Genomic DNA, 18,748 nt, shown 5'->3' on the forward strand with positions numbered 1-18,748 from the left:
AAAATTAACAAATTGGAATAAAAGTAATTTTGATGAAAAACTTCATTACGAATCTTCAACTTTGGTGAAGGAACCGAGAGGAGAGAAGCAAGCAGTGAGACAAGGAACCGGGGACATGAGAGATTCTTCTCATCCAGCCGCTTTACTTACCTTGTTTAATCTGGTGAAGGAGCGAAGCCAAGATTCAGGTTTTCGGTTTCTTCTTCTTTTCTTGGTAGTCCTAACTAAAGACTAAAGAAAAAGACATCCGTTGCGCTAGTGAGACTAATCGGGATGTACTTGACGCTCGTTGAGACCTGTGCTTTGTCATTTTCCACCGCCCCCGAAAAAGTTATACCCCATTTATTGATGGACAAACAATGGGGATGTGATTGTCGCTCTGCTTTAGAAAGCAAAAATCAGGTCTTATCTGAAAGAGGTAGGATTCCCGAGCAATTCTTCGATTTCCTTCCGCTCTAGTAAAAATCCAAAAAAATTGATTTGTGTTAGGTAGAAAATATAAAATGAATCCTAATAAATTAGAAAAACTAAAAAAAAGAAAAGAAAAGAAAATCATGTAGAGTGATGAAGAAGGTGAATGGCAGGTGAACGCGCGTCTAGAAGAGGAGGTGACATGCATCACCAATAGGAGACGAAACACGGCTTGAGGGACGTGCGGCACCGTCTGTTAGCACACTTGGATTTGGGGAACAAATTGATATGAGAGCCAACTCGCCAACCCAAACTGCGATCTAACCCAACCCGACTTAGAAACGTCGGCCTACATCGACCACGTGTCGATATGAGAATAATTGAAGGAATTTCACACATGCAAATGATTGAATATAGTCCCTAGGACTTGAACGCGCGAATCAAGGTTTCCCACGTCGCAACGTGAGCACGTATATCCCTCCTTGTGCATGTTTGTACTTGCATGTGGAACCATCTTACCCCTGTATGGAAATGCGTGAGGGCACATGATGTGATATTTTTTTGGCCCGTTTGACCTCCATTCGACTAGAAGTTTTCATCCGGATTTCAATATTAACCTTAGTATGACTTGAATTTGGATCTATCAGAGAAACTTCAGTAAATTTGGAGCTCTTAACACGCAAAAAAAAAAAAAAGTAGCTTAGGAAAGGTAGCATCATCGGTGTTAGTAGAGGTTCAGATTTTTCTCAAGTAATATTTGTTGGGATCACTAGGACCTACTAGCTATGAGCATATCTAAATTCCGTGGTTAGAATATGGAGGTTGAGGAGCTCAAAATAGCATTTTTCTCAACTAAACTAAGAAAGACTTAAGAAGTCAAAAGAGAGTACCTTGGAGCCGAAAGTCGGTGTTAAGCCACCTATCCACCCTAGGAACCAAGTAGACCTTCACGGTACCCAGGGATAACCAAGGTGATTTGTGCTTTAGGTGATCAATATGAATATCTTCATAATAAAACATGCATGAGAGAACCAAGTTAAGATTAGAGGTTTAAAGCTAGATCAATTTATACCTTGACCTAAGTCAATATGATTCCAATAGGTCGTGCACCTTAAAATTGTGAATGGTGATCAAAGGTCTAGACTTTTGCGCACTCAAAGATTGGATTAGCTTCAAGGAGTTAACCTTGAGCGTCTTAGAAACACGAGATGAGATTTAAACCGTCTACACACTCCTAAGAACCTAGTAGGCTTCCATCACAAAGATAACTAAGAATGCATAAAATGCCTTGTAGTAGTGTGACGGTATCACCAAAGTCTCTAACTCCTATCCCCTCTAGTAGAACCTTAGCACGTGCCTTACTAAACAATAATAGTACAAGTACCGTCGAGCCAGGCCTAAGCCAAATAGTGTAGTGCGTTGAGGTGATTCAGGTGTCACTATCTCATGTGGAAATGCCCAAGGGTCTACACTGTAAACTCGTCTTAAGAGGGAGTGTATGACGACGCAGATTCCTATTAGTTAGGGTGTATACAAATGTCTATTAAAGTTGAGGAGGTCTATTGGATTTCTAAGACTGCTAGGTGGCTTAACATGAACTTTGGATCTAGGTTGTTCTGTTATGACGCTTCAAGTCTTTCTTAGTTTAAGAGCACTAGGGTTTAGACCCTCTAATTGCCGATCACGAACCTAAGGTGCTTAGTCTATTGGAGACGTCCTGACTTAGCTCATCGTCTAGCCAATTTAACTTTAACGCCTTAGCTCTGTGCAAATAAACACGCTCTACAAGGAAAATGAAAAGTCAAACACCTGGAGCTAAAACATACTATATTATGCAAACATACAAGCAAGCAAGTTTAATGGGGAGATAACATCCACAACCACTTGGAGCAGAGATCACAATAGTCCATCCTTCTTTCTAACGTAACGAAAAAACATGTGAAATAAAATTACGAATAACATGCTCATTCATAATGTCCTAACTCATATTCTAGTCATTTATATTTGGTTTAGGGGCCATGCGAATGTTTTATGTATCATTTCAATTTTATTGGAGGTGTATTGTGAACGAAAGCTACCAACTAAACAATGGAACTAGAGTATTAATGAGAAGTTCGTTGTTCTCTCTTCGGAATAAGAGAAGAACTATGTATGTAATTTGGCCAGCACACTGTAACATACTTAAACTAAATACCAACCTTATAAAGTTTAGTTCTTTCATACAAACGGAATAAAACAGAGGAACCTACATCTCAATCATGTAAAATTGATAGAATATGAAATGAGAGTAAAAAATTAGAGAGTTATCAAGCTTTGTTGCTGTTCTTCAATTGAAGTTTTCTTCCTTTGAGCTCTCACGTCTACCTCTTTGCCCTAATCTATCATTCTTGGTCTTCTTTTCCGTTTACTGTCAACAACAGATGGATTAGGGGTTTTCTTCTTCTTTTCTAAAATGTTGATCTCTTCTCTTTTAAGGTATCCTTTTCCATTTATATTGTTTGTTCTTTCCATTTAGGGCTGAGAAAGAATAAAATCGTCCAACTATGATGTTTCTAATTAGGTAGTCAACGACTCACGTAACTCGCTGATGTGGATTAAAATTTCTATGTCATCCCCGAAAGTTTGCTTTTCAGATTGCTTCAAAATCAGGGTCAGCGATTTGTTTCCAAAATTTGCCAGCGTTTCCAAATTTGCTACAGCATCATGGTTCAGTATAAATAGTCTAAAATTTTGATAAATAACTTAATTGAATGTACAATTGGGCTCGATTCATGTAAATTGATATTATTTTCATGTTAAATCACAATGAACTATTTCATGCATACTAATTAGAGTAAGCATAATAATGAGAAAATGGTTTGTATGAGTGCATAATTAACTACAAACATTTTGGAGAGTTATCAACAACTTTGGTAAAGAACACAAAGGCCGAAAAGATTAGAAGATAAACTCTCAATTTGGGTTGACGTTCTATTTTATGAACCGACATTTTACTTTAAAATTCATATTATACGAGACTTATCTCTTTAGCTTCAGAGCAAGAATACCCACAAGTTTGTGAGAGAAATTAAAACGAGCTGACAAATACAAGTTTTAGAGGTATAGAGCCATCGACACGCGACAATTTCTAACCTGAGGTAGAAGTGACGATGATGTGGTTGGTTCAATTGAACCAACAACCTTTGGTTTATTTGACCATTACGTTCAGCATAGCTAAATTATAAAAAATACTCTTGAAATAAAAAAAATAATGTTATTTTGAAAGTTCAAAAATTATTTTTCACAATCGCTGTTTTCTTGGCCGTGGACTTCTGATTGTGCAGCACTCACTTCTTAGCAACAAGTGAATTAAGCCATTCGTTTGTGCGTCGCCTACGACCAAGCAACGTATGCTCGAGCCTCTAGCTCCGATTTAAGAAGAAGGTTTAGAAAACGAGGGCAGAGAGATTTTCGAACGAAAGTTTGAAAGCAAGATTTAGTGAGAGATTGAAAACGGTGTTATATAGCATGTAAGTAAAGGCAACAACAACGGCTTAGCAGTATATAACTATTCGGGTAAAGAGTATTAGTAGCGTTCTTTCATTCACACGTTTTGTTTATTTTTAAAAGTTGCTATATTACACAAACCTAATTTCCCAATTACACCTGCATAATAAAATCAAAGAATATTACTATTTTAGTTTTTTCTCTTTTGCAAATTTAGCTCTTTTCTTTATTATTATTTTTTAATTTACCTAATAAATTTAGTCAACTCTTTAATTTTATTCTTATTCAAATGGTTTATTTTGTTCACATTGATTTCTCTTCGGATCTTATAATATGATAATATAAATATAATAATTTAATTTATTGAATATGAACCTATTTAGATCTTTAAGTAAAAAATGTATTTGTTCCATATATAATTTCTATTTTTAGAATAACTTAAATTATATTTATACGAAATTAACGATGATAAGCTTATATAGAATTTTAATAAGTTTATTTAATAAAATAATCCAAATTAATTCAAAATATCAATAAAATTAAAAAATGTTAATACATGGATTATTATGTACATATAAAATGTGAATGACATGTACGTTGACAATTACTCATTTAATATCATGAGACGTTATGACGGACTCGTCTCGATTCTACTGCCTAAGTGTCGAATTTCAGCTACTGCGGTAAAGTCTTTCAAGACTCATTACAAAAACGTTAGATCTTTGACATTAATGATTCAAGTCCCGTGCATGTTGCACGTCTATGTTTTGTGTATGCATACCTGACCCCATTTAACGGGTTACTTACCGAATATTTCTAATACTCAACTTTTTCTAAAACAATTTATGTCGAGAAAATGACAAAGACGTACAAGGAGTAGCAAGTCGTAACCCAACTAAATTATGGGGTCGAGTCATTACAAATTTTGTATTATTTTATTTTATTTCATTGATTTAAGTTATTTGTTATTTTAAAGGCTAAACTTGATAATAATCGGGATTCTTAGTAAATAAAGCTATGGTATTTGTCATTTGTTTAAATATTGGTTAGACCAGGTACAACCTTAGTTAACTCCTTAAAATGTCAGATTATTTTATGCACGTTGATGATGTTCAAAATGGTGGGTTTGAAAGTCCCACATTGACTAATTTAGGTGATCATGGGTTTATAATCAAATAATACTATCTCCATTGGTACGAGGTCTTTTGGGTAGCCCAGAGCAAACCATGAGAGTTTATTCTTAAAGTGGACAATATCATACCATTGTGGAGAGTCGTGTTCATCTAACAGTGGGCATAGCACCACAACAATTCAAGATCTATTTGTGCACGAAGGCTCGAGTGAAGAACAAGAGCTCGATGCGAATGACCTGAAATCGAGCCGAACAAATGTCATGTATTTATTTAGGAGTTCTCACATCTTCAACCTACCCACTAGGCCAAGCTTCCTCAATGCTCCTCAACACGTCCAAGGACTCCATACACCTGGCATCTCGAGAGAAAATAGATCACAGAGGAGAAGAATACCCATGATGCCATGGGGGTGAAGGAAACAACGAACTGAAGGTCACAAAAGATGGAGGATGAATCGATGGTCATACAAGATGAAGGATGAACCAAAGGTCACAGAAGACGGAGGACAACAGAAAGAATAATCGGAAAATGATTCGGGAAGAGAGAGAAGATTGAAGAAAATTGCAAGCAAGTCGGGTGAAGAAGACAACCAATTTCGGTCAACTTTTGGTCGGATTCGAGTTACTTAGTACAAGAGCCAACCCATGATGAACATTCAGTTTGACCCAAAGACGCGAGTAGGACAAACCCAAGCCTCGATTCACGACCAGTGTGAAGCCTAGTAGCTGCGAACCAAGCCTTACTGCCCACCTACAACGCTCGGCCCAACCAAGCCTATAACCGACGGCCACAACCCACGCACCGCAGGAACATCCAGAGACAGCGACCTGAACTCCATGCCTCGACCCGATTCATGACCCACTCACACGTCTTGGCCCCCACAATGACACATGCCGCGTGTCACGATCATGCTTGTCCAAAGCATGTTGCTTATGGCCGCATGACAGATGTCCTAGTCTTGCTTGTTTGGGTCGATTGACAGGGACGTCAACTAATTGAGTGGGGGAGGATGGACAGTCATGCATGTCCAAGGTGTGTTGTCAATGGCCGCATGACAGATATCCCGATCTTGCTTGTCTAGGACATGTTGTCCATGGTTGCATGCTTATTCCAAACCCCTTTAACATGCTTTCATCCTAGATAGGTCTTTACCATTCCAAATTGGGTCAGTACGAGGGTGTATGACGGTTCACCAAAATTGTGTCTACACCTGCAAGGGCTAAAATGCCCCAAAATATACTATAGGGGTTATATGCAGTAAGCTGTTGTTGTTGCTTTTTTTGCTTACATTCCCATATAACACAATTTCCAATTTCTCAAATCTTGCTTTCAAAACTCTCTTTCGAAATCTCTCTGCCCTCATTTTCTAAAACTTTCTTCTTGAACCGGTTCCAGAGGGTCAATCATACATCGTGGCCGTAGGCGATGCAAGAACGAATAGGCTTAACTCACTTGTTGCTAGGAAGTGAGTGCTGCACAATCGCAAGTCTGCTGCCATCAAAATGCGATTGTGGCACCGCGCATGCAGATGTCAACTCCTTGACTCAATGCATCTTGGCTCGACTTCTCAGCTTCTCGGCTTAGGCAGCTCGATATACAAATAATATATCATTTTCTAGGTTTTTTAACCTCCTGAAGCAATTTTTGACCTTATTTAAGGTAAATAAGTTAAGTATAAGGTTCGTTTACTCAATTTAAGTTAAATTAAGTTAGAAAAAGAAATTTTCTTAGGAAATTAAGTGAATTTCTGATAGGGTCGACAATACTTGGAACAACCTCAAAGGACGATTACACATATTATATGTTTGATATGTGTGAAGTGTTTAGAAAACGATATGATTAAGATATAATTATGAAACGATATAATTATGATATGTCTATATGATTAGGATATGTTTATGAAACGATATGATTATGATATGTCTATATGAATATAATATGTATGACGAAATGATAGGACTATAATATGTTATGTGAATTATATGATATATGTTATGGTATGATACGTTTGACGATATGACTAAATTACATGAAAAGTTATGATAATGATATGATATGAAGAAAAATGCGGGAGAGGTTTCTTACATGATAATGAAAAAGGAAAAATATTAGGACCTCATGCACATAACTCAACACCATCATAGTTTAGTGGTGAGAATTCCACGTTGTGGCCGTGGAGACTTGGACTTGAATCCCAGCAGCCACGTCCATTTTTAAGCTACAAACTATTCAACCATATTAACATAATTCAAAACCATCAAAATAGGCTCTTATGAACAAACTAGTTTGAGAAAATTAGAAGTTTGCTAGTTTATCCTTAATCATGAAAGTCATGAATGATGGCTAAATATTAAAGTGGTTGTGGTTGTAGTTTAGTGGTGAAAATTTCATGTTGTTGTCGTGGAGACTTGGGCTCAAATCCTAGCAACCACATCTACTTTTTTTTAGCTACGGACCATTAAAGCATATTAACGTTACTCAAAATCAATACGAGCTTTTATGAACAAATGGTGAAGCAAATTAGAAATTTTTTTTTGTTTATCCTTAATCATGAAAGCGATGAATGATGGCTAAATATTTGAAGTGGCTATAGTTTAGTGGTGAGAATTCCACGTTGTGGCCGTAGAGACCTGAGCTTGAATCTCAGCAACCACACCTACTTTTTATAGTTACCAACGAGCAAATTTGAAGTTTGTTGGTTTATCCTTAATCATGAAAGTGATGAATGTCGGCTAAATATTAGAGTGGCTGTAGTTTAGTGGTGAGAATTCCACGTTATGGTAGACTCGGGCTTGAATTCTAGTAGCCACATTTACTTTTAAGTTACAAACCATTCAACTATATTATAAATCTATTAATTGGGAAGATTAATATTTCACATGAAGATCATCCTTAACTTCTAATGATTATATTAATGAACATAACTTGTTTTTTTCGTTAATAAATGAAAATTGATTAATTAAAGAATTTTAAAAAGTAAAATTTAAAATTTCTAAATTAATATTTAATACATTACATATATGAAAAATATATTTATCGTATTTGATACCATTAAATTAAATATTAAATCAGTTAATATAATTGATACATTAATTAGAATATCTCATAATTTTTAAATATGGTTTATATAAAATATTATATTTTAATATATTAGGTATTCAAGTATATTATTTCACAAAAATTCTACCTAAAATCCTATTAAAATGTTGTTTGATTTTGTTGAGTGATACAAATCTTTTTCTTATAAATTAATAAACTTTTTGTAACGATCCGACGTTTGCATACGTACCCATCAAAGCTGTTATATAAGGTAACCATTTAATAAATAAATCTTACCAACACTAACATTTTTTTATTTAAACTCTAACTTTGACTTTCTCAATCCTACTCGTTACTCGTGCAGTGAGACTTTGTCTTTGCTTAAAAACTTAAGACACCGGGCTGGACTAGAATTAAATACTTCATTTTTCTTTAAAAGTTTGAATTTCTAGAATTTTATTGAGGGCTTTAATAGAAGTAATAAATGTTTAAAAAATAGTAAACTAAAAAAAATTATATTAAAAAATAGTAAAAAATTACAAAAAAAAAAAGTCAAAGTCAACCATGGAGAGGCATTTTGGTGATTTCCATCTCTATTTCTTAATTAGAGAAAAAATAATTTTAGGAAAAGTAATAATGGGCTGGTCCAATTATGTCATGAGTAAGCGTTTTCTAATGGATAGTAATATTTCTCTAATAAACATGCACGAATGTACTTTGTAAAAATTAGGGTGTAGAAATAGAGCGGTTTCCACGATGACTATAACATCTGAGTCCTAACGAGGATTAATTTTTGCAACGAAGATTAATTTTCTTACTTTTCTTTTAAGTTTAAAATTTTTGAAATTTTATTAAGGCCTTAAAAGCCAAATTTCAAGACGACCTACAAGAAAAAAAAATACTTAAAAAATCAAGAGAATCGATATAAAAAATTAGAAAAAATAGTCAACGTCAACCCTAAGAGTAAAGTTATGATTATGACCCGTTCCCAACGAGGGGTATGTAAGAGCCCTAAACCAGAAAAGAAAAAGAGGAAGTGAGGGTTTGAGGGTGAGAAAGAGAGAAAGTAAAAAATTTCAAACGGCAGCCTTGAGTCCATTTCGGCCGAAGCTTCTTCATAAGAATTGTTAAACAGACGCTGAAAGATTAATTTGGGTGTTTGAATTACTCAAATCCATCAAGAATTGACGAAAAACGGGAGGTAAGCTTTTTAGGTTTTTATCTCGATTTTCCTCTGATCTGTGAAATTTTGAAAGAATTAGGTTTAAAAATTTTATTATGTTCTTCTTGAAAGGATTTCACACAAATTTTGTGAAGAAACCTCGAGTTGATTTAGACCGAAAGTCAGTGTTCTGACGAGGTTTGAGGACGGTGAGTTTTCTATTTTGAGCCTAATTAAGAGCAAAGTGAGGGACGTGTGGCTGGCTAATTGAGGGATGTGCGACAACGTCTCTTAGCACACGTGGATTTGGAGAGCAAAGTGATTTAAGAACCAACTTGCCAACCCAAACTGCAATCTGACCCAACCCGACTTAGAAATGCCAACCTACATGGACCACGTGTCGATATGAGAATAATTGAAGGAATTTCACACATGCAAATTATTGAATATAGTCCCTAGGACCTGAACACGGGTTTCCCACGTCCAACATGGACACACATATCCCTCCTTGTGCATGTTTGTACTCGCATGTGGAACCATCTTACCCGCGCATGGCGACGCGTGAGGGCACATGACGTGATTTTTTTTTGCCCGTTCGACCTCCATTCAACTAAAAGTTTTCATTAGGATTTCAATATTGACCTTATTAGGGCTTGAATTAGGATCTATCAGAGAAATTTCTGTAAATTTTGGAGCTCTTAACATGTAAAAAAAAAACGTAGCTTAGGAAAGTTAGTGTCATTTGTGTTAGTAGACGTTCAGATTTTTCTCAAGTAATACTTGTTGGGATCACTAGGACGTACTAGCTATGAGCATATCTCATCAGAATATGGAGTTTGAGGAGCTCAAAAGAGCATTTTTTTCAACTAAACTAAGAAAGACTTAAGAAGTCAAAACAGAGTACCTTGGAGTCGGAAGTCCGCGTTAACTCACCAAGCGACCCTAGGAACCAAGTAAACCTTCATGGTATCTAGGGATGATCAAGGTAATTTGTGCTTTATGTGATCAATAGGAATATCTCGATAATAAAGCATGCATGAGAGAACCAAGTTAAGATTACGGTTTTAAAGCTAGAAAAATTTATACGTTGACCTAAGTCAATATGGTTCTAGTAGATCGTGTACCTTAAAATTGTGAACGGTGATCAAAGGTCTAGACCTGTGCGCACTCAAAGATTGGATTAGCTTCAGGGAGTTAACCTCGAGCGTCCTAGAAACACGAGATCATTAACAAACATCATTAACAACTCTTTAATAAACTAAGAGCACACCACAACATACTTAAACTAAATAAAACTTTTGCACCAACCTTATAAAATTTAGCTCTTCATACTACAAATTGAATTAACAGAGGAACTCACATCTCAATCATGTAAAATTGATAGAATATGAAATGAGAGTAAAAAATTAGAGAGTTATCAAGTTTTGTTGTTGTTCTTCAATAGAAGTTTCCTTCATTTGAGCTCTCACGTCCACCTATTTGCCCTATTCAACAATGGATGGATTAGAGTTTTTCTTCTTCTTTTCCAAAATGTGACTCTCTTTCTCTTTTTAGGTATCATTTTCCTTTTATATTGTTTGTTCTTTCCATTTAGGACTGAGAAAGAATAAAATCGTCCACCTACGATGTTTCTAATTAGGTAGTCAATGACCCACGTGGATTGCTGATATGGATTAAAATTTCTATGTCATCCCCGAAAGTTTGCTTTATGAATTGCTTCAGAATTAGGGTCAACAATTTGTTTCCAAATTTGAGAGCAGTGTTGTTTCAAAATTTGTCACAGCATCATGGTTCAGCATGGATGTTCTAAAATTTTGCTAAATAACTTAATTAAATATACAATTAGGCTCGATTATGCAAATTGATATTCTTTTCATGTTAAGCTACAATGAACTATTTCGTGCATACTAATTAGAACAAATGGAGCAAATAATGAGAAAATAATTTGCATGAGTGCATAATTAACTACAAAAATTTGGAGAGTTATCAACAACTTTGGTGAAGAACACAAACGCTGCAAAGATTAGAAGATAAACTTTCAATTCTGGGTTGACATTCTATTTTATGAACAGAGAAACTAGAAATTTTACTTCAAAATTCATATTGTATGAGACCGATCGCTTTAGCTTCAGAGTAAGAATACCCACAAATTTGTGAGAGAAATTAAGGAGATTTGATTTTTGGAACACTCGTACAAACCATATGGATGACACTTAGAACGAGCTAACGAATACAAGTTTTAAAGATATAGATCCATCGACATGTGACCGTTTCTAACCTAAGGTAGAAGATGACGATGATATGGCTGGTTCAATTGAAACAACAACCCTTAGTTTATTTGACCATTATGTTATGTGTAGCTAAATTATAAAAAATAATGTTATTTTAAAAATTCAAAAATTATTTTTCACAATCACTCCTTTCTGGGCAACGGACTTGTGATTGTGCAGCACTCACTCCTCAACAATAACTGGGTTAAGCCAATTTGTTTGCCTGTCACCTATGGCCAGACAACGTATGCTCGAGTCTCTGACTCCGATTTAAGAAGAAGGTTTAGAAAACGGGGCAGAGAGATTTTCGAAGGAGAATTTGAAAGCAAGATTTAGTCAGAAATTGAAAATAGCGTTATATAGCATGTAAGTAAAGGCAACAACAACAGCTTACTAGTATATAAATATTCCCGTAAAGAATATTGGTAGCCTTTTTTTCATTCACACGTTGGATTTTTTGTTTATTTTTAAAAGTTGCTATATTAAACCAACCTAATTTTCCCATTACACCTACATAATAAAATCAAAGAATATTGCTATTTTACGTTTTTTTTTTTTTTTTTTTTTTAAATTTAGTTCTTTTCTTTATTATTATTTTTTACTTTACATAATAAATTTAGTCAACTATTTAATTTTATTCTTAGTCAAATGGTTTATTTTGTCCACGTTGATTTGTCTTGATCTTATAATAATGATAATATAAATACAATAATTTAATTTATTCAATATGAACCTATTTAGATCTAAGTCAACAATGGTTACATTATATAATATTTCTATTTTTAGAATAAATTAAATTTTCTTTATACGAAATTAATGATGATAAGCTTATATAGAATTTAATAAGTTTAATTAATAAAATAATCTAAATTAATTCAAAATATCAATAAAATTAAAAAACTTATTTAATATCATGAGACGTTATGACGGGCTCGTCTCGATTCTACTGCCTAGGTGTCGAATTTCAGCTGCTGGGTAAAGTCTTCCCAAACTCATTATAAAAATGATAGATCTTTGACAATAGTAATTTCAATCCCGTGCATGTTGCATGTCTGTGTTTTGTGTATGCATACTTGACCTCATTTAACATGTTACTTACCGAATATTTCTAATACTCAATTTTTTTCTAAAATTATTTGTTTTGAGAGATACGAGGTGTGGTAAGTAGTATGCCAACTAAATTATGAGGTTCAGTCATCACAAATTTCCATCATATTATTATTATTATTCGAAAAGGCTAAACTTGATACCAAATGTGCGATTCTTAGTAAATAAAGCTATCGTATTTATCATTTGTTTAAATATTGGCTAGATGAGGTACAATTTTAGAAACTGCATAAAATGTTAGATTATTTTATGCACGTTGATGACGTTCAAAGTGGTGGGTGTTGATGAAAAGTCTCACATGAGCTAATTTAGGGAATGATCATGAGTTTATAATCAAAGAATACTATGTTCATTAGTACGAGGCCTTTTGGAGAAGTCCAAAGCAAATCCATGAGAGCTTATACTCAAAGTGGACAATATCGTACCATTGTGGAGAGTCGTGTTTATCTAACAGTGGACATAGCACTACACCAATTCAAGATCTATTTGTGCACGGAGGCTTGAATGAAGAACAAGAGCTCGATGCGAATGACCTGAAATCGAGCATATATATATACATACATATATATATATATATATATATATATATATATATATATATATATATACATACATACATATATATATATATATATACATACATATATATATATATATAGATATATTGCGGATCAACAAGAAAATTGTAAGCGAGTCGGGCGAAGAAGACAACCAATTTGGGTCAACTTTGGGTCGGATTCAAGTTAGTTGGTACGAGAGCCAACCCACGATGAACATTCAGTTCGACCCAAAGACACAAGTAGGACAAACCCAAGCCTCGGTTCATAACCAGCGTGAAGCCCAGTATCTACGAACCAAGCCCCAAAGCCCACCTACAACGCTTGTCCCAACCAAGCACAGAACCGACGACCACAACCTGCGCACCGCGTGAACAACCAGAGAGAGTGACCCGAACTCCACGCCTCGACCTGATTCACGACCAGCTCACACATCTTCACCCCTACAACGACACGTGCCGCTCATGCTTGTCCAAAGCATGTTGCTTATGTCCGCATGACAGATGTCCTAGTCTTGCTTGTTCGGGTCGGTTGACAGGGACGTCAACCAATTGAGTGGGGGAGGATGTCACGGTCATGCATGTCCAAGGGTGTTGTCATGGCTGCATGACAGATATCCCGGTCTTGCTTGTCCAGGACGTGTTATCCATGGTTGCATGCCTGTTCCAAACCCCTTTTATATGCTTTCATCCTACATAGGTCTTTACCATTCCATATTGTGTCAGTACGAGAGTGTATGACTGTTCACCAAAATTGTGTCTACACCTGCAAGGGCTAAAATGCCCCCAAATCTACTATAGGGGGATATGACTATGGGTCAACTTCTTTCTACCCCCGATAGTTATTTGCAGTAAGTCGTTGTTGTTGCCATTTTGCTTTCATTCCCATCTAACACCATTCACAATTTCTCAAATCTTGCTTTCAAAACTCTCTTCCGAAATCTCTCTGCCCTCATTTTCTAAAAATATGTTATGGTATGATACGTTTGACGATACGACGAATATTGTGATATGCCTTATGATATGATAAGTTTACTGTATCACATGATATGTTGGGAGACACGATATGCTTATGATATGATACACGTGACATTATAAAATGTATGATATGAATGGTCTGACAATAAGATGTTTCGACAAGATACACAACCCAGAAATTACATGAAAAGTTATGATAATGATATGATGAGAAGTTTTCTTACCTGATAATGAAAAAGGAAAAATGTTGGACCTCATGCACATAACTCAACACCATCAAGATGGGCTCTAATGAACAAACTGGAGAGAATATTAGAAGTTTGTTGGTTTATCCTTAATCATAAAGAGGATGAATAATGGGTTAAATATTGAAGTGGCGGTATGAGAATTCCACATGAGAATTTCACGTTGTGACCATGGAGACCTGGGCTTGAATCCCAGCAGCCACAACCATATGTAAGCTACAAACTATTCAACCATATTAACATAACTCAAAATAGGCTCTTATGAACAAAATAGTTTGAGAAAATTAGAAGTGCTGGTTTATCCTTAATCATGAACCGGGTGAATAATGGGTTAAATATTGAAGTGATTGTAGTTTAATGGTGAGAATTCCACGTTGTGGCTAGGAGACTTGGGCTTGAATCCCAATAACCACATTTATTGAATTGGAGAAAATAGATTTAATTTTGATATCACGAAAGGTGTTATATAAGGTAACCATTTAATAAATAAGGAAAAGACATGCATATAAAACAAATTAATTAAATCTTACCAACACTAACACTTTTTTATTTAAATGCTAACCCAGACTTTCTCAATCCTACCCGTTACTCGTGCAATACGACTTTGTCTTTGTTAAAAACGTAAGACACAAGCCATGACTAGAATTAAATACTTCATTTTTCTTTAAAAGTTTGAATTTCTAGAATTTTATTGAGGGCTTTAAATTTCTTGATTTCAAAATGAAATAGAAGTAATAAATGCTAATAAAATAGAATTAAAAAAATATAAAACAAAATAGTAAAAAAAAAAATTAGAAAAAATGATGAAAGTCTCCCTATAGAGGCGTTTTGGTCATTTCTGTCTCTATTTCTTAATTAGGTATTTGATAACGATGAGTTGGGTTGATCAACGAGGAAGAAAGAAAAATAAAAACTGAAAAGGGAAGGGAGGAAAGAAAGAATGATTCTAGGAAAAGTAATAATCGGGATGGTCCAATCATGTCATGAGCAAGCGTCTTTGTGATCGATAGTAATATCTCTCTAATAAACATACACGAATGTAGTTTGTTAAAATTAGGGTACTAGAGCTAGAGTGGTTCCCACTTTGACTATAACACCTGAGTCCCAAAGAGGATTAATTTTTCCAACCAAGATTAAATTTTTTAATTTTTGAAATTTTATTAAAGGTTTAGAAGCCAAATTTCAAGATGACGTAGAATTAAAAAATGCTTAAAAAATCGAAAGAATCAATATAAAAAATAATAAAAAATTGGGAAAAATAGTCAATGTCAACCCTACGAGTAAAGTTATGGTTTTGACCCGTTCCTAACGAGGGGTATGTAAGAGCCCTAAACATGAAAAGAAAAAGAGGAAGTAGGGTTTGAGGGTGAGAGAGAGATATACCAAAAAACGTTCCAAACGGCAGCCTTGAGTCCGTTTTGGCTGAAGCTTCTTCAAAAGAATTGTTCAACGGACGTTGAAAGACTAATTTGAGTGTTTGAATTACTCCAATCCATCAAGAATTGAGGAAAAATGGGATGTAAGCTTTCCAGGTTTTTATCTTGATTTTCCGCTCTGTGAAATTTTGAAAAAGTTAGGTTTTAAAATTTTATTATGTTATTCTTGAAAGGATTTCACACAAATTTTGTATAGAAACCTCGAGTTGATTCAAATCGAAAGTCAGTGTTTTGACGAGGTTCGAGGATGGTGAGTTTTATATTTCGAGCCTAATTGAGAGCAAAGTGAGGGACGTGCGGCTGGCTAATTGAGGGATGTGCAACAACGTCTTGTTAGCACACGCGGATTTGGAGAGAAAAGTGATTTAAGAACCAACACTTGCCAACCCAAACCGCGATGTGACCCAAATCGACTTAGAAATGCCGGCCTACATGGACCATGTGTCGATATGAGAATAAGAAATTTCACACATGCAAAGATTGAATATAGTCCCTAGGACTTGAACGCGCGAATCAAGGCTTCCCACGTCGCAACATGGGCACGCATATCCCTCCTTGTGCATGTTTGTACTCGCACGTGGAACCATCTTACCTGCGCATGGCGACGCGTGAGGGCACATGACGTGATATTTTTTTGGCCTGTTCGACCTCCATTCGACTAAAAGTTTTCATCCGGATTTCAATATTGACCTTATTAGGGCTTGAATTAGAATCTATCATAGAAATTTCAGTAAATTTTGGAGCTCTTAACATGCAAAAAAAAAATGTAGCTTAGGAAAGGTAGCGTCATCCGTGTTAGTGGACACTCAGATTTTTCTCAAGTAATACTTGTTGGGATCACTAGGACGTACTAGCTAGGGATATCTCGAGAATAAAGCATGTATGAGAGAACCAAGTTAAGATTAGGGTTTTAAAGCTAGAACAATTTATTCGTTGACCTAATTCAATATGGTTCCAGTAGATCGTGTACCTTAAAATTGTTCACGGTGATCAAAGGTCTAGACCTGTGCGCACTCAAAGATTGGATTAGCTTCAAGGAGTTAACCTTGAGCGTCCTAGAAACGCGAGATGAGATCTAAACCGTCTACACACTCCTAAGAACCTAGTAGACTTCCATCACAAAGGTAACTAAGAATACTTAAAATGCCCTGTAGTAGTGTGACGGTATCACCAAAGTCTCTGACTCCTATCCCCTCTAGTAAAACCTTAGCACGTGCCTTACTAAACAGTAATAGTACAGGTACCGTCGAGCCAGGCCTAAGCCAAATAGTGTAGCGCGTTGAGGTGATTCACGTGTCACTATCGCATGTAGAAATGCCCAGGGGTCTACACTGTAAACTCGTCCTGAGAGGGGGTGTATGACGACGCAGATACCTATTAGTTAGTCGGTATACGAATGTCTATTGGAGTTGAGGAGGTCTATTGGATTTCTAAGGCTGCTAGGTGGCTGAACACGAACTTTAGATCTAGGTTGTTCTGTTATACCGCCTTGAGTCTTTCTTAGTTTAGGAGCACTAGGGTTTAGACCCTCTAATTGTCGATCATGATCCTAAGGTGCTCAGTCTACTGGAGACGTCCTGACCTAGCTCATTGTCTAGCCAATCTACTTTTAACGCCCTATTTCTATGCAGATAAACACTCTCTACAAGGAAAATAAAAAGTCAAATGCGTGGAGCTAAAACATACTATATCATGCAAACATACAAGCAAGCAAGTTTAACGGGGAGATGACATCCACAATCACTTGGAGCACAGATCACAATAGTCCATCCTTCTTTCTAACCTAACGAAAAAAACATATGAAATAAAATTTATCATAAATCTAATCATAAGGGCATTTTGGTAATTTATTACATCATGAATAACATGTTCATCCATAATGCCCGACTCATATTCTAGTCATGCATATTTGGTGTAGGGGCCATGCTAATTTTTTATGTATCATTTCAATTTTAATGGATGTGTATTGTGAACGAAAGCTACCAACTAAACAATGGAACTAGAGTATTAATGAGAAATTCATTGTTCTCTCCTCGGAATAAGAGAATAACTATGTATGTAATTTGGCCAGCACACCGCAACATACTTAAACTAAATAAAACTTTTGCGCCAACCTTATAAAATTTAGCTCTTCATACAAACTAAATAAAACAGAGTAACCTACATCTCAATCATGTAAAATTGATAGAATATAAAATGAGAGTAAACAATTAGAGTTATCAAGTTTTGTTGTTGTTCTTCGATAGAAGTTTCCTTCCTTTGAGCTCTCACGTCCACCTATTTGTCCTAATCTATCATTTTTGGTCTTCTTTCCCTTCTACCATCAACAATTGACGGATTAGCGTTTTTTTTCTTCTTTTCCAAAATGTGGCTCTCTCCTCTTTTTAGGTATCTTTTTCCTTTTATATTTTTTGTTCTTCCCATTTAGGGTTGAGAAAGGATAAAATCGCCAACTTAGAATGTTTCTAATTAGGTAGTCAATGACCCACGTGGATTGCTGATGTGGACTAAAATTTCTATGTCATCCCCCCAAAGTTTGCTTTATCAATTGATCAGGGTCAACAATTTGTTTTCTAGTTTGACACTGTGTTGTTTCCAAATTTGCTATTGAATCAAGGTCAACAATTTCTTTCCAAATTTATTACAACACCGTTATGTTCTAAAATTTTGCTAAATAACTTCATTAAATGTACAATTAGGCTCGATTGATATTCTTTTCATGTTAAACTACAATATACTAATTAGAACAAATGGAGCAAATAATGAGAAAATAGTTTGTATGAGTGCATAATTAACTTGAGAGTTATCAACAACTTTGTTGAAGAACACAAACGCTGAAAAGATTAGAAAATAAACTTTCATTTTTTGGTTGACATTCTATTTTATGAACGGAATTCCAAATTCATATGGTATGAGACTCATCTA

The sequence above is a fragment of the Cucurbita pepo genome, chromosome LG09 (assembly GCF_002806865.2).
Source record: "Cucurbita pepo subsp. pepo cultivar mu-cu-16 chromosome LG09, ASM280686v2, whole genome shotgun sequence".
NCBI lineage: Eukaryota > Viridiplantae > Streptophyta > Magnoliopsida > Cucurbitales > Cucurbitaceae > Cucurbita > Cucurbita pepo.